A 27927-nucleotide genomic window follows, 5' to 3' on the forward strand; every position below is an offset into this window, starting at 1 on the left:
CCAGCTTCCCCATCCCCGTCAGAAGGGATGTCCACAGCCTCTCCACCCTTCTGTTCACTGAAGAAACTGTAATGGCATCCCCTGAGTGAGTTACTTGTAGGACAATGAAGATTCTTCACAGGATCCCTGCCTTACTACCCCTCTTTGTTTTTAGACCTTTTGTTTTGGATTCCAGTCTCAGCAAGCCCCTAAAGTTAAAGTACAAAATGTGACCCATAAAGAGTTGTTATGCTTTCCACAATAACTACTTGAGTTTTCAAATATATAGAAGTTAGAAAACCAGGGACCATATATGGGGGTGGGGATATAATGGTGTGGTATGATCCTGGAAAGAACATAAAGTTGGATCAGGCTGAATTTATTGGTATGGTCTCACTTAGCAGAGTTTCTGTGTTTAATGTTGTAGCTCTGGAAGTTAGAAGGGCACTATCTGGTTGGTTGGCTGAATATCATGGGTCAAATGTGAGAAAACTGGAAATTTCAGACCTGCCTCAATTTGACATAGAAGAAGAGATTCAGCTTAATGAGATTGTAATGTTAAGGTGGACTTGTCATCTAAGGCCTACTCCACCACACTGGAAAGGTCCAGAAAAAATACATTTGCCACTGATAAATGGCACTGATAAAAAAAAAAATACATTTACCGGTGATAAATAATTGCATGAGGGGAGCAAGTCCCAGAATCCTTGAAGAGTTCACTCTTCTCTGCAGGCCGGATCTCAAGAGGGTAACTGCAATCACTGAATTGGGAAAACAAAATGCAATAAAAGTAATTAGATCCCTAGGTATCAGCGGCCACGTGGTGAAACTCAACAGACATAGGCAAGGAGGATATGATTTATCATAATAGACAGCAGAGTCAAAGTAGAAATCAAAAGAGTCCAGCTCTCACAGACCTCTGGCATTTGGTATTTGATCATGGTATCCCAAGAAGTGAAATAAAAAGCTCACTAAATTATTACTTAATCTGTATAAGCATTAAAGTTCTATGTCAAGTGAGCAAAAATCTAATCTGAATTATAAAAGCAGTGTCATGATCCCTGACTTGAACCAGTTTACCACCTAAATGTCCTTGAATGAAGGGAAGGCAAGGACTGTTAGAGAAAGGACCTCATTAAACTGCCAAAAATTTATACTGTTCATCTTTCTCCTAGCCTTTGCCAAAGACACCTACAGCCTTTACCAAGAACACTGCGCACTGGGGAAAAAGGAAAGAATCAGAACTTTTGGGAACAACTGGACATTATGAACTGAAAATAATTCCAAAAGACTCCAAAACATCACTGTGGCCCACCAGACAGAATAGGGTCTTAAAGCAGCCATCAGTGGAGTTTCAGCTCAGGTCCACCTCACAGTGGGCCCAGTGGTTTCTAAGACCCTTCCTGTGTTGTTTCTCCCCCTAGTTCTAGAATGCATAAGTGAACAGACATGCTCAGCAGCTGAAAGAATTCCACATTGTTTCATTCATCTGTAGAGTGAGAGCCATTATGGGAAGGAAAATGAAAGCCACTAGAGTTCCTCTACCTAATATATTAGGTATATATAGGAAGGAATATATACCTAATATATTAGGTAGAGGAAGCTCTAGTGGCTTCCACTTTGGGATATATATAAATCCAAAAGCAATAACTTATTCCTGAATGGACTGCAGAGATTAGTACCAACTTCCAGGATGTGAAGAATATGACCCCATTTCCATTTAACTCACCTATTTGGGCAGTGCAAAAGACAAAGGAACTTTGGAGAATGACAGTAGGTTAACCAACTGGTGACTACAGTTGCAGTTGCTGTACCAGATATGTTTTCATTTCTTGAACAAATTAACACCCCCCTCTCCCCCAGTATATGGCATGTAACAAATGACCTGGAAAATGCCTTTTCCTTCATCACTGTCAAGAATGTCCTCAGAAGCAGTTTTGTTCTCATCTGATGATGCCATCAATACACCTTTACTGCCCTACCTCTGGGGTATATCAACTATCCAACTCTATGTCATAATTTAGTTTTCAAGGATTTTGATCTTTCTCTTCCACAAGATATCACACTGGTTAATTACATTAATGGCATTTTGACACTTTGCTGGTCAGATCTAGTAAGTGAGAAGTAGCAACACTCTAGACTTATCAGTAAGATACTTGCATGTTACATGGTAAGAAATAAATCCAACAAAAATTCATGACTTTATACCTCAGGTAAATTGCAAAGGGATGTCCTCTCTAAGTTGAATGAAAAGTCATTGCATAATGTCCCTCCTATAACCAATAAAAGGTGATAGTATCTCATGGTTGTCTTTGAATTTTTCAGACAACATAGTCCTCACTTGGGCATGTTACTCTGTCCATTAACTGAGTGCCCAAAAAAGTTGCTAGTAGTGTGGCCCAGAACAGCAGAAGGGTCTGCTAGAGATCTATGCTGCTGTGAAAGCTGCTCTGCCACTGGGCCATAAGATCCGAAAGATCCAGTGGTGCTTGAAGTGGCAGTGGCAGATTGGGATGGTTATTTGAACTTTAGCCAAACCCTTGTAGGTGAATAAAAGCTCAGGATTTTAGTTCAAAATGTCCCATGCTCTGCAGATAACCACTCTCCTTTGAAAAATATCTCTTGGCCTGTTACTATTCCTTAGTAGAAACTGAATGCTAACCATGAGCCATCAAGTTCCCATGCAACCTGAGTTGCTCATCTTGAACTGAATGTTTTCTGACCCATCAAGTCATAAAGTTGGAGCATCATTCCATTATCAAATAAATGGTGTATATGTGATCAGGCCCAATCAGGCTCTGAAGGCACAAGTAAATTACTTAAAGAAATGTCCTAACTATCCATGGTTCCTTATTCCTGCTACAAGGCTTCTCTACCAGCCAGTAAGCATGATCATATGGGAATTTCTTACTGGTCAGTTGGCAGAGAAAGAAATACTCCAGCCTAGTTCACAAATGTTTCTCTGTGATATGTGGGCACCACCCAGAAATGGACAGCCGCAGCACTACAGACCATTGCTGGGATACCTCTTAAGAACAGCAGTGAAAGGAAGTCCTCCCAGGGGAAAAACTTTGAGCAGAGCATTGAATGTTTACTTCCCTTGAAAGGATGAATGGCCAGATGTGGCATTATATATTGATTCATGGGCTATGACAATGGTTTGGAAGGATGGTCAGGGAATTAGAAGGAAAATAATTGGAAAATTTTTGATAAGGTTTGGAGAAGAGAGATGTATGAATAGACCCTTCCGAGGGGGCAAAAAACATGAAGATATTTTTTTCCCATGTGAACATGCACAAAGGACTTATCCTAACTGAGGAGTATTTTAATAATCAAACACAGAATGCCCTGTTCTATGGATACCAGTCAGTTGCTTTCCCCATACTCCTCTGTCATTGTCCAACAGGCTCATGAACAAAGTGGCAATGCTAGCAAAAATGGAGATCATGTATAGATTTAGCAACATTTCCATTCACCAAGGATGGTCTAGCTAGCACCCAATACCATGTGCTCAATCTGCCAGCAACAGAGACCAGCACTGAGCCCTTGATATGACATTATTTCCCAGGGTAATTGGTCTACCACCTGGTGACAAGTTGATTACATTGGAATACTCCCATCGTGGAAAGACAGCATTTTGTTCTTCCTAGACTGACAGACTGGATATGGATTTGCCTTCCCTGCACATATGGTTCTGCTAAGCACCTGTAGCAAACTTAAAGAATGCCTTATCTACTTTCACAGAATTCCACAAAGTATTGCTTCTGAACAAGGAACTCATTTCACAGCAAAAGAAGTGTGGCAGTGGGTCCATGCTCTTGAGATTCATTGGCTATACTATGTTCCACACCATCCTGAAACAACTAGCTTGGTAGATGGTGGAGTGGCCTTTTGAATACTCAGTTACTGTAATAGCTAGGTGACAATACCTTGTAGGGCTGGAACAGGGTTATCTAGAGGGCTGCATGTGCTCTGAATAAGAATCCAGTATATGGTGCTCTTTCTTATAGCCAAGATTCACAGGGCCAGCAGTCAAGGGGTGGAAATGGGAGTGGCACTACTCAATATTATCATTTATGATCCACTAACAAAATTTTGGCTTCCTACTCTCCTTGACTAGAGACCTTAGTTCCAGAGGGAGAAATGATACTTTGAACTAAAAATTAAGACTGCCACTGGGACACTTTGGGTTTCTCACACTATTGAGTCAACAGGCAAGGAAGAAAGTGACTGTGCTGTTTGGATAATTGGTCTTGACTACCAAGGAGAAATTGGACTACTACTGCACAATGGAGGTAAGGAAGACTATGCTTGCAATATAGGTGACCCCTTAGAGAATCTCTTAATATTACCATGCCCTATGATTAAGGACAATGAAAAACTACAATGATCCAATTCAGACAAAGTTACTGAGGGCTCAGACCCTTCAGGAGTGAAGGTTTGGGTCACCCCACTAGAACCATGACCAGCTGAGGTGGTTGATGAGGGCAAAGGGAATACATAGCTAGCAGTGGAAGAACATAGTTATAAATACCAGCCACAACCCCATGACCAGTTGCAGAAACCAGGACTCTAATTATTATGAGTTATTCCTCCTTAGTTTGTAATGAATACATTTGTGTGATGTGTGTGTGTCTGTGTATAAAACAAATGCCTTTTTCTTTCCACTCTTACTTACTCCCCAATCATATGTAACATTAAAGTATTAAACTCATATAACAGTTTTTAATATTATTTTAAAGATTCATTTATTTATTTATTTGAGAGAAAGAGGAAATGAGTGGGGTGAAAGGCAGAGGGAGAGAGAGAATCCACAGGCAGACTGCCTGCTGAATGGGGAGTCTGTCGTGAATCTTGATCCCAGGACCTGGAGATCATGACTGGAGCTGAAACCAAGAGTCAGCTGCTTAACGGACCGAGACACCCAGGCACCCCCAGTTTTTAATATTTTTAATTTTACATCATAATATTCAAGTTATGCAATCTCAAAGAAAAGAGTGAACCTCACAGAAGGACTTTGCCTTCTTTTCTGGATAAGGGATTAGTGCATTTTCAGTATGTAGATTAGTTGTCATGATAGACAAAATTATGACCTTGTTGTTACCTTTATTTGGAAATTAAGTATAATTGAAGGGGGAGTGTGTGGGCTCCAAGTTGAAAAGAAATAGACTTGTGACAGCTAATTTTATGTGTCAACTTGAGCAGGTTACAAAATGCCCAGTTATTTTGCTAAACATTATTTCTGGGTGTGTCTGTGAAGATATTTCTAGATGAGATTTGCGCTTGAGTTTGGTAAACTCAGTAAAACAGACTACCTCTCCTGCTAGGGAATGGCGTCATCCAATCCACTGAGTGCTTGAATAGAATAAAAGGTGGACAAAGAGAGAATTTATTTTTTCTTCTGCCTAGCTGATCAAGCTCCAACATCAGTCTTTTCCTGCTTTTGAGATGTGATTTACACAATTGGCTCCCTATTTCATAGACCTTTAGACCTGGACTGAATTACACCATTGACTTCTCTTGATCTCAGCTTTCCTTCTAAACAGCAGAATGTGAAACTTCTTGGTCTTTCATTATCATATAAGCTTATTTCTCATAATTATCCATTATCTGTGTATCTATGTATCTATCATCTATCATCGATCTGTAGATATCTCCTACTGATCCTGTTTTTCTGGAGAACACTGACTAATATCTACCTAAGGTACATGATAAAATGATTTTCCAGAATCTTTTCTGGTGGTTTTGTTTCAGAATACATTGAGTGGAAGCCAGAGATACATATTTTAAATAAGTATGCAAGGTGATTTTTATAATCACTGTGTATTCCAGAGTTGAGAACGAAAAATTAAGAAATAGGTAAATTCAACTATCAGATTTAGTTGTCAGAGAGTTGTGGGTAAAATTCCACTTACTAGATATTGAATATGGGTATGGCACTAAATCTCTATATCCATAACATGGGGAAAATTATGCCTATTTTATAGAATTATTATAGGAATTGAATGAGAAAAAAGTTCATAGCGAGGATGCAATGAAAAATTTTGGTGATTTGGTTCTTCTCTAACACAGAAACCTCTTTTTTTAATCTCTGTCACCTATCTATCTATCTTCTATCATCTATCTACCTATGCTGGAGTTTTCTAACCATAAAAGTCCTAATGTTGATGTAATTGACTAAGACAAGTAAATATCAGAACTCCATGTAACTAAAGGCGATTCATGGCATGATCACAAAATTGATGAATTGTATTTTTAGTTTCTCTTTAATAATAAAAGAAAAATTTACTGAATGAATCTTCAAAAAAATAATAGAAATCAGTCTTATTTCCATAACTCAGATACAAAAGTGTTAACATTTTTTTAAAATGAGTTTTCTCTGCTTGAATAGGTTGTGTTTATCACATTATTTTTTTATTTTAATTTTTGCCAAAAAGAGAATTTCCACAGCGTAACTGAGCAAGCCTATTTATATGTATTTATCTGTGATTATGTACATTTATATATTATTTATAATTAAATTTACATCATTAACATACCAGCTCAAGCTGTTAAAATATAAGACAAAATTTTTGCTTTATCTGAAAGAAATGTGAGATATGATAAAAATTAAGTAAACTAGAAAACATTAAATATATTTGCTATATTAGCAATCAAAAATAAATACCTTCTTAAGTCTAAATTAATTACTCTTGGGAAAAATGATTTTAGCTGTCATCTAACTGAATGCATTACTGTTCATTTTCTTATTCAAAGATACAAGTTATGCTAGAAAGAAATAACTTTTATCAGCATATTGCAGTACAAACTGAAATTTGAAAAATACATTTTTTTAAAGATTTATTTATTTATTAATTTATTTGACAGATCACAAGTAGGCAGAGAGGCAGGCAGAGAGAGAGAGAGAGAGAGAGAGGAGGAGGAGGAAGCAGGCTCCCTGCTGAGCAGAGAGCCTGATATGGGGCTTGATCCCAGGACTCTGGGATCATGACCTGAGCTGAAGGCAGAGGCTTTAACCCACTGAGCCACCCAGGTGCCCCTGAAAAATACATATTATTAATGGTATACTGTTGGCATTTGTTATTCCATTTTCAAATTCTGAAGACCTATTGCCCTTGAGGGACTTCGAATCAAGTAAGTAATCTTTATTATTTGATGAAAGTTTCTCTCTGATTCTCTGCTTCTTCTGTAGTGGATTTTTTTTTTTTCTATTTTTCTCTTGAATCTACAATAAACAATAGTTTTCAGTATCTCCAAGCTTTTCATTCTGAAGTAGAGACCTACTGATTATTGGCTAGCAGAGGAGACATAGGTGACCACCAAGTGCTCTCAGCTACCTCTTACTTGCCCACTGACTTGGTATAACTAAACTTTAATCAGGTTTTATTCTGGATGACATATACTTGGATTTAGATTGCCCTTAATTGTCTGGATTTTTCTTCAGATCCTATGAATCTTTCTTCTTTTAGATTTGCCCCTAAGCTTAAAGAAGAGCTAAGATACAGAACATTTTCCCTTTAGAGCTCATCCTGAAAGCAGACTGATTCCAGGGGGAAGAAATCTTGTTCAACATCCCTCATAACACCATCTCCACCAGCTATAAAGTTCTACGAAGTTCCTGTTAGCCCCTCAGAAGGCTACCCTACCCACATTAATCAAAAAGTCTTTCTTTGCTTTGATATTTTTTCGTTGTAAATTTATTTTTTTCTCATCTTATTTTTTAAAAATATTTGATTTATTTATTTATCAGATAGAGATCACAAGTAGGCAGGGAGGCAGGCAGAGAGAGAAGAGGAAGCAGGCTCCCTGCAGAGCAGAGAGTCCAATGCGGGGCTCAATCTCAGGACACTGGGATCATGACCTGAGCCGAAGGCAGAGGTTTTACCCACTGAGCCACCCAGGCGCCCATATCTTCTTCTTCTTTTTTTTTTTTTTTTAATTTTTGTATTATGTTATGTTAGTCACCATAGAGTACTTCATTAGTTTTTGATGTAGAGGTTCCGTGATACATTGTTTGTATAAAACACCAGTGCTCCTTGAAATACATGCCCTCCTTAATACCCATCACTGGGCTAAGCCATCCTCCCTTATCCCTCCCCTCTTTGCTTTGATTTTGAAACTGCGGATCTGCGGTCAGAACATTCCTCTTATTACTACAGCCTTTCTGAGTAAGTCTTTCCTTTCTTGAGTTCAAACTCATTATTTATTTGACAGTTCAAAAACACAAGATTAGGATAGAAAAATAAACCTAAAAATAATTACAGATATGGGTAATGTGAGAAGAAACCTCACAAAAAAAGAGAAATACCATTATCTCTAGAAAGAGACAGAGAAAGAGAGAGGAAGAAAGGAAGAATGAGATCTCAAATGCCCAGATTCAAGTGAAAGCCTTGAAATGTGAAAGTTTCATAAGTAAATATTTGCATTGCTTTCATTTTATTTTACATTTATTCATTAATTAAATGCTCACAACAGCTTTGTGTATTATGGACTATTATTATTTCATTCTCTATACATGGGTTAAATGAGAAACAGAGAAACTAAGTAATTTGCTCAAGGTCACAGTTTTGAAATGAGATGGAGTTTGAACCTTAGCTGCCTGACTCGGGGTCTCTCCTTCCAAACATTCACATTCTCCACATCATTCTATTGGTGATTTAAAAAAAAATCCAAGTTTGAATCATCAGAACATGGCAACTGATTATTTCTAAAATAGTACACATAAAAATGGAAGCTAATTATCAATCGAGTGGCTCAAAATCCCTCCATAAACTTTGTCTCAAGAAAAGTAAGGAGATTTTGTACTTGATGCAGCTTTCATTTAAAAAGGGAAACACAATCATCTCTTATGATTATACCTACTTTTTTTTTTTTTTTTGGTCAGTTTTTTTGGGCGCCCAGTTGCTTTCTTACTACCATTCTAGACTTCTACATCATCATATAATTAGTACTGCCACATTGAAAGCATTATCTGTAAATTATTAATGAACTTATTTTAATTTCCTGGACCACTAATTCTTTTGAAATAAAAACAAAGAAAATGTTCTGTATAGAATCAATGCTCCTGAAAACTAACAATCTTGACAAAAGCAGATGTTTCCATCTCATTCTTAATCCCTCTATAAGTCAATTCAAATGTTCCTGATTCTCTGAAATTCCAAAAATAATTAGTGAAAAAAAGTGCTTGGAAAGACATCCAACTTCGATAATATCATAATCTTTCTCTTGAGATAAATCTGACTAAGACTGGATCCGAACAACAACTGGCAATCAGTGACACATTCTGTATTTTCATAACTTAAAATGATGTCAACTCTTTTTTGTAACTGAATTTTAAAAATAGTAATTGAAAATGGCAGACATTTATTTTTTACTATTCCTTTTGTAGGTTTGAGTTTAGGAAGTCAAATTAAAGTACTGAAAATCAGCTCTTATGATCACAATTCTTTCAATTTACATAAATAGTTAACACTTATCATTAGGATAAATTTCTCTAATATTTAAACCAGCTTATATTTTACTTCTGATTAAAGCGCTTTCCTAGTTTAGCATCGTGTCATGTTTCTGTCTGAGTAGTAGTATGAGAGTATACCTTTTACTTTATTGAATTCTTCTTTCTCTCTTTCCCTTTATTAACCACTTGACATTTGCCGATATCCTGCCACATTATATACTTTAGAATGTATCTCTAGAAGAATATACCATATCATCATAATACAATTATTGCACCAGAGACTTAATAATGTTAATAATATAATCTTGGAGTGCCTGGGTGTCTCAGTCAGTTAAGCATCTGGCTCCTGATTTTGGCTCAGGTCATTATCTCAGGGTCATGAAATTGAAATCTGCGAACCCTGCATGGGGCTCCATGCTCAACAGGAACTCATCTTGAGATTCTTCCCCTCCCCCTCTACCCCCTGCTGCTTGTGCGTGTGTTCTTTCTCCCTCAAATAAACAAACTGAAATCTTTATATATATATATAATATATATATAATCTAATGTATAGTCCCTTTTTAAATTTGCTCAGTGTATATTTTATAGCTGTTTCAGTTTTGTTCACTTGACTTTTCAACCCAGAACCCAATAAAAATTCAAGCATTGCATTCACTTATGTGACTTGAGTCTCCTTTGATATTATATGCCCCCTCTATTATTTGTGTCTTTCATTATACTGACAATTTGGAAAAATCCTGTTGGGTTGGTAGGTTTGTGTTACCATCTTTTTCGTGGAACATGTCAACATGTCTTAATTCATTTTACCACTTTATAACAGAGAATTTGTGTTAGCCCACAGAATTTTCTGACTTTTTCCAAAGGATAAGAAGGAATTAACATTTATTGATTGCTTACAATTTACCATGCAGGGGTGCATGGTTGGTGCAGTAGGTTAAGCGCAGACTCTGTTATTCTCTGCTCAGGTCATGAACTCAGGATCTCAGGAAAGAGCCTCCCAAGGGGCAGAGTCGGTTTCAGCCTTCTCTGTCTGCCCTCTCCCCTCCCCCACTTGCTCACAAGTTCTCTCTTTCCAAAATGAATAAATCTTTAAAAAAATAACCATGTAATATATTTTCTCAAATTCTGTTACTTATTTGTGAGTATATTATTTATATGTATATGCATATATATCTTTGTATGTGTATGTATATATGTGTGATATATATGTACATATATACACACAAAGAGCATATCATGCACATATGGATTTGTTTTTTTCTTTTCTCACAAATGTTCATCTGTAGTAGTTCTTTACAGGTAAATGGTATCACTATTTTTGTTATGAGATAAATGGAGCTCAGAGGTAAGCATGTTATTCAAGACCACTTATACGTAGAAGCCAGAGTTTTACCTCAGGCTCTTTTCATGAAAACACACTGCTTACTCATTGGGCAGCACGTGAAGGGAGAAAATCTGTAAAGTATCATTTTTATGTTTTAAATCAGGAGTACCCTACTGGGGAAATGAGATACAAAATGTCGTGTAGCTGTTGGGGCAACTAAATGTAGGGATGGGCATGTGCAGGCAAGCCTTTCTGTTAAACAAATCCTACTCACTTAACCTTTGTCACCAATCTTTTTAGAAATACTCTTTTCAAAAAAGAGTATGTCCATTCTTTTCAGTTTGATAACGATGATGGTATCAAGTATTATAAGTAAATCGTCTCACTTCTGTAACATATATAATTGAATGGAGTAATCTTTTAAGTTAGAAATATCTCAGCATTATTTTAAAAATGTACATCAATACAAGTGTATTTATATTCTGAGACTTAAATGCCCTCGAGTTATGTCCTTCGATGAAGTGAAATCAGTTTGCAACCAATGTTTGCAACCAGAACGTAGAGAAGAGTTCATGTAGCTAGACCTGCTAGTTGAAACTCTGTTCCAGACTGAGTAGGAAAAAAATAATAATAATAATAATAATGTTTCTTGTATTTGACTTTGCTTCTGAGTCCTGATACAACTTTTTAATCCAAGGTTTCTTTTTTTTTTTTTTTTTAAGATTATTTATTTATTTATTTGACAGACAGAGATCACAAGTAGGCAGAGAAGCAGGCAGAGGGAGAGGAGGAAGCAGGCTCCTTGCTGAGCAGAGAGCCTGATGTGGTGCTCGATCCCAGGACCCTGGGATCATGACCTGAGCCGAAGGCAGAGGCTTTAACCCACTGAGCCACCCAGGCGCCCCTAATCCAAGGTTTCTAATCAGAGAATGCATTTTTAAAGATGTAGATTTTTAAATTTTATTTTTATAAAAATTATATACATTTAAGATGTATACATGATGCTTTATTATACATCTACATAGTGAAATGATTACTGTGGTTAAGATGATTAATGCATCCTTTTTCCACATAGTTACTTTTTTTTTTAAATTAGGAGAACTTGTTGAATTTGTTCAATTTGTTTCTTCAAAAACTAGATGGAAATGTGGCCTTCAAAATTTGTCTTTAAGAACTACAGTAAATTGAGAATCCAGTTTCTCAAAATAGGCTCACTTGGATAGACCGCATCACAATCACTTAGGATGTAAAAGTGGAAGATTCTAGGCCCCAAATCCAAGTTTCCTTCCTCCTCTTCTGAAAGTCTGGAATTTGATCCTGATATTTGTATTTTAAAGAACAACCTCAGCGTTTTGGTCAGCATTAAAATTTAGGGACTATAGGATTACAGGAAGTTGCCCCCCTCCCCACCGCCCCACTGAAAGAAAAATACTTTCTGGGTTCAGAAGATTCACATGAAAATGATTTCTTAAATATACGTCTTAGGTCAGAAAAAATCACTGCAATGATTTTGGTAGTTTCCAAACTCACAAATTCTTTCACAGTTCTACAGAAGCAAAAGTGCCCATCTTTATGGGCTCAGCACAAATAGGAAAAAGATTAAAAGATAAGTTTCTCCAGCTCTGGGTGGTGGACAGAGAGAGTATTTAGAGATTCTGGAAATACAGCTGGACAAGGTTGCTGTCACTGAGAAAAGGAAAAAAAAGAACCGAGTTTTGGAAATTAGAGAAGTTATAGGCTGACATTTCCACCGACTTGTCAACAAGGTAAGGTTGTACAGTTGGGATAATGTCAAGTATCTGGTTTCCAAGAGCCACTAGTGAAAGTTTTCTCAAAAACCAGAAAGAAGATTGGAACAATAACATCTCCAAGAACTAAGCACTATTTATAATGTGTTTCTACAGGTTTCCTCATAATTGTCATGTTTGGATCAGCCAAAAACGCAAAGTGCTAGCATAGTCCCGCCATTGATGTCTGCACATCTCTTTACCTCCGAGATCTAACCATAAGAACTTTAGATGAGCAACCTTCTCATGTTCTCTGTCTGTCTGAGCACATCCTACCTTCTCTTCTTTTACCTGTTAACTAATCCTCAAACTAGAGGGTACCAGTTCCACTGAGGGCTTTCATTTGATGGCTGTTGGTTTTGTCACACACCCACCATTTTTACTGCAAGAGATGGGATTGATATTCCATTTGATCTGTTTTTATCCAAGTACAATTGTAATCGCTATTTTTACCTAAGAAATTCTAGTATGTTGAGGCTTTTGCCATTTCACAATGAGGACAAACATGCTCTCACTTTCCTTTTGATGATTCTCTACCACTATAGAGAGCACTTCTAACCTATTGAGTAAGAATAACAGACAAGTAAACAAAAGAAAGAAAGGATGGAAAGGAGGAAGGAAGGTAGGGAAAGAGACAGTTGCTACTTGACTTAAAGTGTTCCTTCATATTTTATAACCCTCCTGGTGTGTCCAATATCCATGCAATAAACTGTCAAACTCTTGGTCTGTTAGCAATTCAGAATTTCCGTATAAAATTCTTTCTCATTGAGTCCAATTATAAGACGCAGCAAAAGTCGTAATCAGTTTTATCACTTGTCTTGCTTCCACCATCAAAAACTGCTCACGCAAACATCCCATTCCCTACTTAGGACCTTTTATCCCTCCATCTTGTTTCACTCAATTTCTTCAGTCATTCTCTGAGCTTGTGCAGAGCATTCTGCTTTCATTACATCCATTCACTTTCTTTAAGTCCTTCATTATTAATCACAGATTTCTCGGTCCATCACTTCAAAGATAGCTGCCTATTAATCCAAACTTTCTAACTGCTCTGCCGTTTTGTTCCACAACTTAAACAAATCTCAAATCCTCGCTGAATTCAATTTTCTGTTCTCTTCATTTCTGGACAAGAGCAGCCTACGTGCTGCTGGCAGAAGTCACACATGAAAAAATGTTCATCATCACTAGCCATCAGGGAGATTCAAATTAAAACTACATTGAGATATCACCTTATACCAGTTAGAATGGCCAAAATTAGCAAGAGAGGAAACAACATGTGTTGGAGAGGATGTGGAGAAAGGGGAACCCTCTTACACTGTTGGTGGGAATGCAAGTTGGTGCAGCTTCTTTGGAGAACAGTGTGGAGATTCCTCAAGAAATTAAAAATAGAACTCCCTCATGACCCTGCCATTGCACTACTGGGTGTTTACCCCAAAGATACAGATGTAGTGAAAAGAAGGGCCATCTGTACCCCAATGTTTATAGCAGCAATGGCCACGGTTGCCAAACTGTGGAAAGAACCAAGATACCCTTCAACGGACGAATGGATAAGGAAGATGTGGTCCATATACACTATGGAGTATTATGCCTCCATCAGAAAGGACGAATACCCAACTTTTGTAGCAACATGGATGGGACTGGAAGAGGTTATGCTGAGTGAAATAAGTCAAGCAGAGAGAATCAATTATCATATGGTTTCACTTATTTGTGGAGCATAACAAATAGCATGGAGGACATGGGGAGATGGAGAGGAGAAGGGAGTTGGGGGAAATTGGAAGGGGAGGTGAACCATGAGAGACTATGGACTCTGAAAAACAATTTGAGGGTTTTGAAGGGGCGGGGAGTGGGAGGTTGGGGTACCAGGTGGTGGGTATTATAGAGGGCACAGATTGCATGGAGCACTGGGTGTGGTGCAAAAATAATGAATACTGTTATGCTGAAAATAAAAAATTAATTAAAAAAAAAGAAGTCACACAACTGAGAACGTGGACAAGGGGCTTCATATATGTTTTTATTGGTGATAAACTAATCCTATAAGCCTATTAATATTCTTTGATGAATATACTCTCCTATAATTACCTTTCATCACTGCTTTGTACAAAGAAAATAGAAGGAATCTGATTGAAATTTACGCATTTCACAGATGCTAAGTGTATCTGTACACTTTTTCAGTTGTTAAAACAAAGATAGCCCTATTTCTTTTCAAATATCTTCTAAGTATTTTAGATTGCATCAGTACCAAATCTTTTTACTTTGTCTTATATATTATAAATTGAAACTCCCCCACTCTACTAGATTTTTCTTACATGTATATATATTTTAATAAAAGTAGGGAAGCAGACAGGAATTAATTGAGGTATGCAGTCTATGCAGCATTTCAACAACAAAGGTCACATAAGGATAACTGTGGGAGTCTTCTTACCTGTGTCTCCAAGTATTTGATGATCTAGAAATATATTGCTCAACTCATTATTTTATCCCACATGATCTCATAACTAAAATTAGCTAAAAAGTCTCATCCTGTTATTAGAATACAGATTGTGAACCAGCACAGAGGATTATTATTAGAAATATAAGACAAAATGAAAAATTCAATAGAATATTAGAAAAAATTATATAATGCTTACTATACATTGCTATTATACAATTGGTGTCTACAGATTACCTATATTACCTATTATTATATCCTCAAGTAAACTTCATTTTAAATGAAAAGTGAAAAAAAAAAAACAAGGAGAATTCATGAGGATATGGGGATATTAAAAAAAAAAAAAATGAGTAGTCAAGCCAAAGTGATGGTGAAAGAAATGGTATACCAGGGAGAGACTGGTAAGATTTCAAATAAATTAGTGATTTTAAAAATGTCCTGCTGTATATTGAGTATAATACTTTCATAAGAAAAATAAAATGGAAAAATACCCTAAATTTTTCACTGTTAATTCAAATATAAATAGATTTTGAACTGATTTAATGAAATTGAAATCTTGTGCCAATAGCATCTTAAATATCATCATCTTTACTATTACTACTGTAATGATTTTTTTTCAAGAATGCCTAAATATTTACATAATAACATTGTACTTTTAAACTTTTTTCTTATTGTTACCATAGTGAAAATTTACTCTATATAATTTAAGAATATTTTGTTTTGTTGTTTTAAGGAAACAGATAAACTAGATATTCTTTTCCATAACATTTTTTTAAAAGGAGAGACTAATCTATAAAATTAAAAGAAAACATTTGTAAAATTGCATTTTCTTTTATCTTAATGATTATTACAAGCTTATATACATCATCATAGTTTTAAGTACCTAAACTTTCTAAAACTAATTTAGACTCTTTTAGTAATATGCATACTGAGTAAGAACAATGTGCACTGAATGTTCTATGAATTAGAAATCAGTGCTGCAAAGACTGTGCTCAAAAAAATAAGCAGCCATAGAAACAGCTGGAAAAAAATTATGCTTATCCAGCCTTATGAAATGTAGTTTAAAATGAAAGAAATGAGGAAAATGTTATTCATAATTTCTTTTAGACACAAAAGAATCATAAAAAGGCTCCCGGAGGACTAGTGTACTCAATTCCCCCTAATGCTAAAGAACAGATTCCAGAAAAAGTCTCTAAGAATATAATAACATGACTTGTCAAAACTGGACTTGTTTTTAGTTCTTATAATTTAGAAAAAAAAGATGTAAAGTCCTTGTTCTGAAATACAGAACAAAATTGAAGTTATAATTATACACAAGACCACACAGTGCAGCTGCAAAGTCCCTTATATTACTCCCTTACTTTAATTCCCAGAATTAATCCCGATCTTATTGACTGCCTTATTAGCTGCTGTAAATAGCAAAGCAAAGTGTGTTTGTGGGAGGAAGTTGGAGGTGTCTGAGTATAGGGTGACGAATAGCATTATGATAATGTACTCTCCGCATCTAGAATGGTATATTCGATTCCCAAGTATCTGAAAAAGCATATCAAAATATTGATAATAATATCAAAATTTTATTGCTTTCATAATTAAACTTGATATATTTAATATATTTTTTTAATTTTACATGGACTCAGAGCATCTGTTCTTCTGATCTGTTAAAGAACACAACAGAATATAATTATTGTGATTTTCTCCCCTGGTAATGCTATCCTTATTTTTCTTGTGTTAAACTAGTTCTTCTTTGCTTTTCAGGTACACAATGTTAAGTGCTCACAACTATTGATTATGACTTCTCCAAAAACCCTGTATTTTCATTTAGCTTATGTTAATATATCATTTGATTATATAATATAGCACATTCACTTGCTTTTATTACTGCTTTGGGTGTCTATTTTGGATCTCTCATAGTTTCGCATAGTAGCTATTTTAAATATGTATTCCTAAGTATGTTCCTAATATGTATTTCATATATGGTCTGGAATAATATAGATTGGGGAACTTGGCATGCTCAGGAATGGTCCATAGTTAGTCATAGCCGAACATCACAATTGCACACTCTTACCAGGGGGGAATTTAGGGAACTAAGTTTACATAAGCCAATATAGGCCCTATATCCCTCTTTCTAATAGTCATTGGTTCAGGAAAACACATGAATGGGTTTGCAAATTTTGAGTATTTTGAAATGTCAAATTTGATTCTTCAAATTCTAATAATTATAATTCTTCATTTCCCATTACTTTACTAAAATGAATACTAAGAACTAACTGAATAATAGTTGAAAACTTTTTTTTAACTGAGATAAAATTGATATATACCATTATATTAGTTTCAGATGTACAACATAACGAATCATCATTTATATATATTGTGAAATAATCACCATAATAAGTCTAGTTAACATCCACCATCATACAAAGTTAAATATTTTTTCTATGATGAGAAGTTTCAAGATTTACTCTCTTAGCAAGAGTCAAATAAGCAATACAATATTATTAACTATTGTCACCATGCTGTACATTTTATCCCTTATTTATTTATTTATTTCATAACTGGAACTTTGTATCTTTTTACCACCTTCACCCACTTCACCTACCCCCCCAACTCCCATCTTTGTCAACCATCAACCTAAATTATTTAATCAAAATTATAAAGAAGAATCTTAACATAAGTAACTATAGCTAAAGAAATGCATTTGCAAAAACTAAGGGAGAAGTTTTTCTTCAGACAATATTCTAATCTATTCCACAATGATTTATTTCTGCATCATTCTACTGAACTCACTCTTACAAAAACCATCGATTCATTGTTGCCAAAATATGAATACACCATTGTCCTCCTTGTACATTATGTATTTGTAGCATTTAATGCAGCTGACTTTTTCCTCACTTAAATATTCTGATGTGTTCTTCAGTTTTGTTTCTAGATCACTGGAAACTCCTTTTTACTGTGTTACACAAACCAGTTGTTGATGATGAAAAGTCAGTTCTCATTCCCTCTTCTCTACATGTTTTTCTCCTTAATTTTATTACTTTATATGTTTACAATTCCCAGATTTATCCTTTACCCTGTACTCCCATTTCTTCTATCCATTTGCATGCATAGTTTCCCACTTGTGTTTCTAACAGTATTTGAAACCTAACAAGTTACAAAAACATCAATCATTTTCTTTCTTCTAGAACATTATCCAGCATATGCTCAGTCCTCCTCTACTTCAGTACATGTCGTCATCAGCCATCCATCTGCTTTATCCAAATTCAGGAGTAAACCCTAATTTTACACTTCCCTCACTGTCCACATCCTTGAAGCTGTGGTTAAAATGCTTTTGGATCCATGGCTAAAATGTATCCTTAACCTGTCTAGGTCTCTCCAATGTTATTACCGTAGCCAAAAGTCAGTTTGTCATCTTCATCGGCTTGCCTTGCAAAATAAAATAGTTTATCATCCCTGCTCTCATTGTTGCTGCCCTAAGATTCCTTCTCCACCAAATCCTAGAGTTAATTCTTTTACATAAATCAGATTATATCATTCCCTTAATTAGAAACCTCAAAACCTTCTCTGTGCATGAGAATACAATCTAAACTCTGTATTGTGCCTACTAAACCTTGCATGACCTACTTATACTTACCCTCTAAGATCTTAAACTTATCTCAGGTCACTGACCCTTAGGCTGTGTTATATTCCAGTGTCCAAAATGTTTATGTTTTCCCTCTCCCTTATTATGTCAGATTATGGTGAAAGCTACTAAAGTTCAGGATGTAGCACACAATTTTTCTATGTTGGAAGAATAGACATAGAGTCACAGAAAAGTGCTGGAAAGTCACATTATCCTTAGAGCTTTCAGGTCAGCCTTCCAGATTATACTGCAGATATAGTATCTTCGCAAGAAGAGAGAACAAGTATTATTTGACTTAAAAGAGGTGTATGTATTAAAACTTTGGAAACAAATAAACCAACAAAAAGTATACAGTTTGGAAAGGAAAAAGTAATGCCACTGTTTTTATTCTTAGATTATTTGATCATCTATAAAGAAAATGTAAAATCTACAAAAAAATGAAAAAAAAAACCTACTAGTGAGATAATGAGTTTGCTTACAACAATTGTAGGATTAAAAAATCAATATAAAAATAAAATTCATTTCCATATAATTCAAAGAACATTTAGGAATTAGAAAAATTATGCTTTCATATACTGATAAATTATAATATATTTTAAGAAGAAATCTGACTAAATTTATATGAGATCTTTATACTTAAAATGGAAAAAAAAATTACTTAGAAAAATTAAGGAAAATCTAAACTTAAAAAAATGCTATATAGTCCTTACATTAAAAAACCCTAAATATATTGGGACGCCTGGGTGGCTCAGTGGGTTAAGCCGCTGCCTTCGGCTCAGGTCATGATCCCAGCGTCCTGGGATCGAGTCCCACATCGGGCTCCTTGCTTGGCAGGGAGCCTGCCTCTCCCTCTGCCTCTGTCTGCCATTCTGTCCGCCTGTGCTCGCTCTCTCTCCCTCTCTCTGACAAATAAATAAATAAAATATTAAAAAAAAAACCCTAAATATAGTTAAATGCCATTTCTCCCCCAAACGAATCTGTAGATTAGGTCCTATCTTCATCATAATCCTTGCAAGCAGTGTTTTTTAACCTTTGTCAGAAATTGAGGTACTATTTCCAAAATCCATCGAGAAATACAAAGAACATAAAATAGCCAAGACTATTGCAAAAAAAAAAAAAAAGAGAGAGAGAGAGGGGAATGTAGGAACATATTCTGTGTGACTTCATGCTTATTATTAAGATACAGTCATTAAGAAAGCATAGTATAAGAATCAAGATAGACAAATAGAAATAAAAAATAAAGTTTAAATTAAACTTCAAAAAAAAAAAAAGACAATAGATCCACAGAACAGGATTCCAGAAATAAGCCAACAAATATAAGTTTGATTATCAGTTTTTTAAAGAAAGGACAGTCGTACAACATATAGTTCTAGAATAACTGGGCAGTTATATGATGAAAAATAAACTTTAATCTATAATTTGCACTTCATAAAAATTAACTCAGTATATCATAGGCAAGTGAAAAAATGTAGAGCTCTAAGAGCAAAATATAAGGGAAAATCATTTTAGTTTAGGCAAAAATTTCTTGCAAATAGTACCCCAAAACTCAAATCTCATAACAGAATAAATTGATAAAAATTGATTTCATGATGTTAAAATTGCTCTTTCAAAAACAGAAAAAGGTAATAATCAATTTGGAAAAAAATATTAACAAATATTTTAAAGTTTGTATCCAGAATACGTAAAGAACTTTTGAAACTCAACTGTAAAAAAGCAACCGTTTAAAAAACTGAACAAATAATTCAGGCAGACATTTCATCAGTGATGATATACAGGAATGCCAAACATAAAAAGATGCTCAGCACCATTAGTCATAAAAAATATTCAAATAAATCAACAATAAGATAAAAATACTAACTTCTAAAACAGTTGAAATTAGATTAACCTTAACAATTCTTGCAGAGGAAGCAATTTTCAAAGCCTTCCTATTGGATTTGAGTTTCTTATTATACTGAAAGTATTCCAACCAATACCATTTAGAAACTTCTCAAGCAAAGCTTAAACTTTGAAATTATACTAGTAATTCTCATACCCTTATAAGGTAGGTGATCTTGGCAGAAACACTTTCTTGAGAAACAGCTGTTGAGATAAAGGTTCTTGAAACTGGAGTCTGTGACACATGAGCCTATAGAAACCTTATAGGATTGGTGATGATATAAAGTCAGTAGAGTAGGTAAATATGGTCTTTCACAGCAAGAATACATAACAGTATTTGAAGATCAGATAATCGTCCTAAAAGATCTTAGTTTAGGAGTTGCAAAGAGATAAAGAAAGAATCAGTAGGTGAAAAATAACAGATATCAGAAAATGAGTTTTAATAACTAATTATTCATTTATTTAACAAACATCTTGAATGATTTATTTGTGGCTGGTATTGCTTATTGTACTGAGGATACCAAAGGAATAGTGTCGGACACCTTCGCCCTCATAGACTTATGTTAAAATAAATCTTCCATGGTAAAAACAACACACAAGTTGTCTCTCATTACGCAGATCCCTTTCCTGAAAAAAGTGCAATTTTTTGAGGCACCTATGATGAACATGGATAAACCTGGATATATATCCTAGTTTGACTACAAAATATTGGAATATATTTTCTTTCTTTCTTTCTTTCTTTAGATTTTATTTATTTATTTATTTGACAGACAGAGATCACAAGTAGGCAGAGAGGCAGACCAGGGGACGGGGGAAGCAGGTTCCCCGCTGAGCAGAGAACCCAATGTGGGACTTGATCCCAGGACCCTGAGATCATGACCTGAGTCGAAGGCAGAAGCTCAACCCACTGAGCCACCCAGGCGCCTCTTGGAATATATTTTCAATAACACAAAGTCATATCTTATTGAGAAACAATATGCATTTCATTCAGACAAATTAGACACTATACTTTGGAAACATAAGTTTCAGCATTTGATAGGCAGCAGCATTGCAACAAATGGTCAATGGTTATTAAAATAAGGGGCACCTGAGATATTCAATTATGTTTTATATTAAAAATGTAGAGTATCTCAACAACCGGTGCCAGTCCAAGAGGTAGTCCAAAATGCTGTTTATCATGACTTAAAAGACTATCAAAGCATTGCAGAAACAATATTATATCACATAATTTTACACTGACCAGGTATTAATGATTTCATAAAATCTACACTTTCACTTTTCACCACCCCTTGGTTGGGTGGTGGAAAGCCGTGAAGTTTGGTTGAGGAATGATAATGAGGGATGGTGGGCCATGGTCCTCTGCATGGCAGGGCTCTTCATTCCCTGAAAGTTGCTTTTGGTTGAACTCCTTTGCCTGAATCTGTTACTTGGAAAGAAGCTATTAAATTAATGAACCAAGTTAGGATATGCTCACAAATATTTTATAAATACATATATATGGGGTTTAGTCTCAGGTAAGAGATCAGGACTGATAAGCACACAGTGTATTAGCACAAAATTAATGTGTAAGCCAAGAGAATAAATGATATCCCTAAAGAAATAAGAACAGGTATTTGAAACAACCCAAAATGGGGCACCTGGGTGGCTCCGAGGGTTAAAGCCTCTGCCTTCAGCTTAGGTCATGATCCCAGGGTCCTGGGATGGAGCCCCGCATAGGGCTCCCTGCTCAGAGAGGAGCCTGCTTCCCCCTCTTTTCTCTCTGCCTGCCTCTCTGCCTACTTGTGATCTCTGTCTGTCGAATAAATAAATAAAATCTTTAAAAAAACAAACAAATAAATAAATAAAAATTAAAAAAAAAAAACCCAAACTAAAATTATAAAAGAAAGAGGGAAAAAAAAAAAAAAGGTTGCTCTCAGAGAAAACAGAACAAAGGCACAAATTGAAGAGGTGGGTTAAAATTCAGCATTTTAATTTTATAAACCAGGAAGACATATTTGAAGAAAAGAAGATTGTGGTTAATGCTAATAGCTGCTGTCAGTGGGCAGAAATCATGCTTGCTGATTTTACACAGCTCTCACTAGAGACAAATCCAACTGCTAAAATCAGCATCACAGAATTACTGATCTATATGTGTTTTGCACCAACCAAAATATTTTATTGGTTTCATTATTTGTTCAGCTATAAAGGACTCCAGGAAAACTAGTTTTAAGATAAAACTTTGAGGAGTTTGTATGTCTAGTTCCAAAAAAAAAAAAAAAAAAAAAAAAATTCTGCAGAAAATGTTATTGAAAATTCAGGGCCTAGGCAATTTTGTTTTTAAGCACAAAATTAAATTGTAACATTTGTCTGGATTATGAAGTCTCTGGTTAGCTTTCAGGGAAACCTAAACAATACAAGGAACAATATAAACTAACACATATAGAGATGAGAAAGGGATATTCTAAAACAATTGGATTAAGACCAATTGTAGGTTAAAACTAGATTTTCCCTAGTGCTAAAATTGTATATCTCTTCTGGATTAATCATTTCCCTATCATTTTAATTTGAATCATTCACCACAAAGGAGTTAAGGGATGAGATATTTACTCAGACTATAAAACTTCAAATCATGGGGACTGAATAATTTGCCTGAATGAAATGTATACTGTTTCTCAATAAGATATGGTGTTGTGCTGTTGAAAATATATTCCAAGATTTTGTAGTCAAACTAGGATGCAAATCCATGTTTAATAGCCATTCTTAAACTGTTAACAATATAATTTAGTAGATTAGTGCAAGATAATGTTTGCCATAGGTGCCTCATAAGACTATAGTAAAAAGTATCAAATGCATTTTAGATGTGCAAAACTAATATATGGTACTATTATATATAAATTGTCTTATGTTTAGAAGTTTTACGTTTTTGCATTGTTTGTTAATGCCCTTATTATTTATGAAAAAAATCAAGACAATCCTGATTTTCTATTATAGATTTGACATTATATTACAATTACATTAAAAAAAGAAATATCCTTTGGGATGCCTGAGTGGCTCAGTCGGTCACGTTGTCCTGATTCTTGATTTCGGCTCAGGTCATGATCTCAGGGTCCTAAGATGGGGCTCACCCTGGGCTCTGTGTTCAACCCTCAGCTGGGATTCTGACTGAGATTCTCTCCCTCTCCCTATAATCCTCCCCCAGTTTTTGTGTTCACTTGCTCTCTCTCTCTCAAACACATAAATAAATCTTTAAAGAGAAAGAAAATAAACTCCCACATCTATCCTAGATAATTACATATGATTGACAAACATTTGTATGATAGTGAATTATGTCAAATTTCCAAAGCTCAAATGTTATTTCTTATTATTGTTTTAAAATTTGCTTAAAGAGGGGGCTCCTGGGTGGCTCAGTGGGTTAAAGCCTCTGCCTTCAGCTCAGGTCATGATCCCAGGCTCCTGGGATGGAGCCCCGCATTGGGCTCTCTGCTCAGCGGGGAGCCTGCTTCCCCCTCTCTCTCTCTGTGCCTGCCTCTCTGCCTACTTGTGATCTCTGTCAAATAAGTAAATAAAATCTTTAAAATAAATAAATAAATTTGCTTAAAGAGATTTGAAGAACTCAAATGACTTAGTGAGAGTTTTTATATAAATTCATTATCTCATTCATTCAATAAATATACTCGAGACCCCAGAAGTGTTGTGCTGAGAACCAAAAATCGAGGCAAAGTATTTGGTCATAAGGAACCTATTTTATTTTAAGTAGAAAGAAGCAATCAATAAATAATATGTATAATTGGAAAAGTTCATATAAAATATGAAATGCACTAAAGATGTGACCAATGTGACAAAGATGGAGATTAGGGGAGGCAACCTCATACAGGGGTATTCAAGGAAGGCGGTTTCTGAGGACTTAACATTTTTTCACACACAGGGAGCCAACCTGGAGATAACAGGGCAAACATCTGGATGTTTGGTTCAAGGAGATGCCTTGGGGGAAAGAGCAGCCTGCTCCTGATGATATGGAATCCACAGGCAACAGTCAGGGGTTTGTGGTTCAAGAATGGCATAAACTGCAAAACCCTGAAACACAATTATTTACTCTATCTAGAAGATCCAAAAAGAGTTAAAAATCAGAAACTAAAAAATGTCAGCTATTAATTTTCAAGACTGAAAATTTAACTCAGTTTAACTTAAGCAGAGAATGAGGGTAAGCTACCCATCAAAATTTAGCATAAATATTTATTCAAATGGAAAACAGAGCCTAGAAATTAAGAATACTATTAACAAACTCTGTTCTACAATGCTGGAAAGGATATATTAAACTGAAAAAAAGAAAGAAACAGCATGTAAGGAAAATAATTAAAACAACAATAAAAAAGGCAAAGATAACAGTTCTATGTATTTTATGGTAAATAACAGCATACATCCAAACATAGAACAATTTAGAACATACAGAATAATCATCTAGACTATCCAGATGGCAGAATTGACCTTTTTATATATTCTGACAATTCTTTTAGTCTATATTATTTTTTTCCAAATCAAGCGAGAATTTCACAGTAATATAACTGTATAGAAATCAGAAATTCTTAATATGTATGTTTACTTCAAAGAGTGGGGCAAGATTGTTACTTTCTCTGTCAATTGTAGTCTTTAATCTCCACCTAGTAAATCATTTATATCAGTGTATTTCAATCCCAACCTACATCTACAAGAGGTGGACAACTATTGTCCATGAAACTCATTCATAACTTTTAAAGATGATACACAGATCAATATTAGGATGATCATTTTGCTTTTTAGAATTCCACAATATGCCAGAAACTTAGACTGTAAAAGCAGGAGATGATTCTTTTTTTTTAAAGATTTTATTTATTTTTATTCATGAGAGACACTCACAGAGAAAGAGAGAGAGAGAAAGAGAGAGGCAGAGGAAGAAGCAGGCTCCCCACTGAGCAGGGGGCCCGATGTGGGACTCAATCCCAGGACCCCAGGATGATGACCTGAGCTAAAGGCAGATGCTTAACAATCTGAGCCACCCAGGCACACCTGGGAGATGATTCTTTTGCTATCTGTTCAACATTGTAAATGCTTCAGGAAAATTTTTATAAAGAAAGATAAATGGTTTCTTCATAATAAAAAATATTCAAAATCATTTGATATTACATAAAATTAAACATAATCTTAGGAAATACTGGTTATAGCACCCACTAAATCACACACTTTATAAATGACTTGAAAGGCAAAGTAGCAGCAGAATAATTTGGAAAAATAAGGATTTTTTTTTTTCCTGAGGCTTTATAGGAATATAAAAGTCTTACCTCTGTCAATGATACTTTATATATCATCAATAAAAGCAAATATTTTTTAAGCATTGTGAGGCATTGTATTTACAGGTCAGACCTTGAATTCTTGACAGATTTGTGATCATTTGAGACAGGAAATCATTGGGTAATTTTCTCATCTATAAACAAGTAAGCAACTATTACAGCTGCTATCCAGGCTTTAGAGGATGTTATAGTTGAAATTCTAATAATTTAAATGATTAAATGACTGCAACATAGGCTACATAAGAAATATATGAAAGCAACAGAAGCATCATCCTTCATGAAGAAATTTTCTAAATGTGTGTATAAGTTTCAACTCTTTGTGAGGAAATCAGGAAGTTGTCCAAAGTACTTAGCATCATAGAATACAGGGATGTTTATCCTTCTCTTTTTAATAATGTTCTTTTAATTACTTTGGTTAGTCAGCTCTTATTATTTTGCTCTATCCATGGGTGTTTCTGTAGTTCATTTGGTATTGTTACTGCTATTGACGTTACTGATGTTGCTTTACTGTTATTATGCATTATGCTCCTACCATAAGCCAGAAAATTTTCTGTGCATTCCATCAAATTGCACATAGCTTAGAACCAAAACATGTGCTTGTCTTTTACAGAGTCCAAGATAGTATCATCAATCTGTGTTGCCTCTTGGTGTAAAGCATGTATGTGTTCGAAGTATTTTACCTGAGCTACTGCGTCCAAGAAGAAGTTACACACAGAGTAATATGTAACAGCTATGAACACTAGAAAATCACTACTATATTGGCTCCCTCTCCACCATCTGGGAGGGGAAAATAGGTTAATGTTCAGAATAGTATGATAGCTCCAAGGATAATACCCAGCCTTCCTGGGGTTCATAAAACAAACAAATGCACTTGCAGAGATGTTGATGAAATAAAGCCTCTGCATTAATAAATTGTTGAAAGATACACTTGAAGTAAACTTTAAATATTTACAGGTTCTAACTAATAGGGGACCACCATTAGAGAAGTGACCATTTTAGCAGTGTAGAACCTGAAAAAAAGACACTATGAAAGGAGATCAAAAGATGGAAATCCGAGGGAGACAGTCAACCAACATATAAAAAATGCATAATATATGTGAGAAATTCCCCTGAATTTTATAACAATTCAAAGAAAGAAAAATCTCTCCAGTTGTCAAGGAAATACATAATTAGAGCAATAAATGAGCTTAACTATACAATTGAGAGTAATCAGAAAAATGAAAAGACCCAAAGACCCACTGCTATGGATGGAAATGAGGGGAATAATCTTATAGATCAATGATGGAAATTTAAACCGTTATAGCTTTCTTGTAAAACAAACTGAAAAAACACACAACATGAAAACATATATATGCAAATGTAAGCTTGTATGTGTATACATATATGTACACACAGATGTGTGTAGCAGTTTGTAATAGAAACATATTCCATATGAATGTTGTAAATGATTGACTATATTAATAAGTAGCTAATGTATACCATACAGTATCTCACAGATATGTAGTTAGGACAGATGGGACTTTGTCTATTATGAACTAAAAAATTTTATATAATAAAATCCCATTAAAGTGAGTGAGAACAGCTTTTCAGTATGTGTGATTATATATTTGTTTATTATGATGAGCATGAGAAGGCTTTGGGATAATACAGAAATGACATAAAATGGGAAGAGCTTAGGGACTTCTGAAAGGGAATAAAATAGGACAAGGTGAGTTACAGTGAACAAAGACCACTAAAACATACATCCAAAACTAAATAGCATAGAGAGCTCACTAAGGTTCACAACTTTAACCACCTCTTAGTTTTGGCACACTTGTAATTTGTGTTAACATCCCTAAAACTTCTCCTGAACTCCAGGCTCATAATTATATCCAAATGTGTTTTCAATTTTTATTTATCTAATAATCATCATACATTTGATATGTTTTAAATAACACTCTTGATTTTTCTCTACAAACCTGTTTCTTTTCACTGTTTCCTCATGAGGAAAGAGGAAAACCAATTTTCTAAATGAATCTTAGAGCTCCTCTCTGAAAGTCCTCCTCCTATCCTTAAAGTATATCCTGATTCTGATTCATTTCACTGTCTTGTACAAGCAACTATTCAGATCCAGAGTATCATGATTTCTTTCCTAGGTGATTGCAATCAATAATCCCTGAGGTTG

The 27927-nt window shown here is 35.1% G+C and overlaps 1 long non-coding RNA gene across 1 annotated transcript; it reads left to right on the top strand.

The window, feature by feature from the left end:
• On the top strand, nt 1–26618 carry LOC116585659. Its single transcript, XR_004283751.1, has 3 exons — nt 1–85; nt 4100–4274; nt 26374–26618. It is a non-coding gene; the product is annotated as an uncharacterized LOC116585659 (long non-coding RNA).
• Nucleotides 26619–27927: the final 1309 nt, after the last annotated feature.

The sequence above is a fragment of the Mustela erminea genome, chromosome 3 (assembly GCF_009829155.1).
Source record: "Mustela erminea isolate mMusErm1 chromosome 3, mMusErm1.Pri, whole genome shotgun sequence".
Lineage (NCBI taxonomy): Eukaryota > Metazoa > Chordata > Mammalia > Carnivora > Mustelidae > Mustela > Mustela erminea.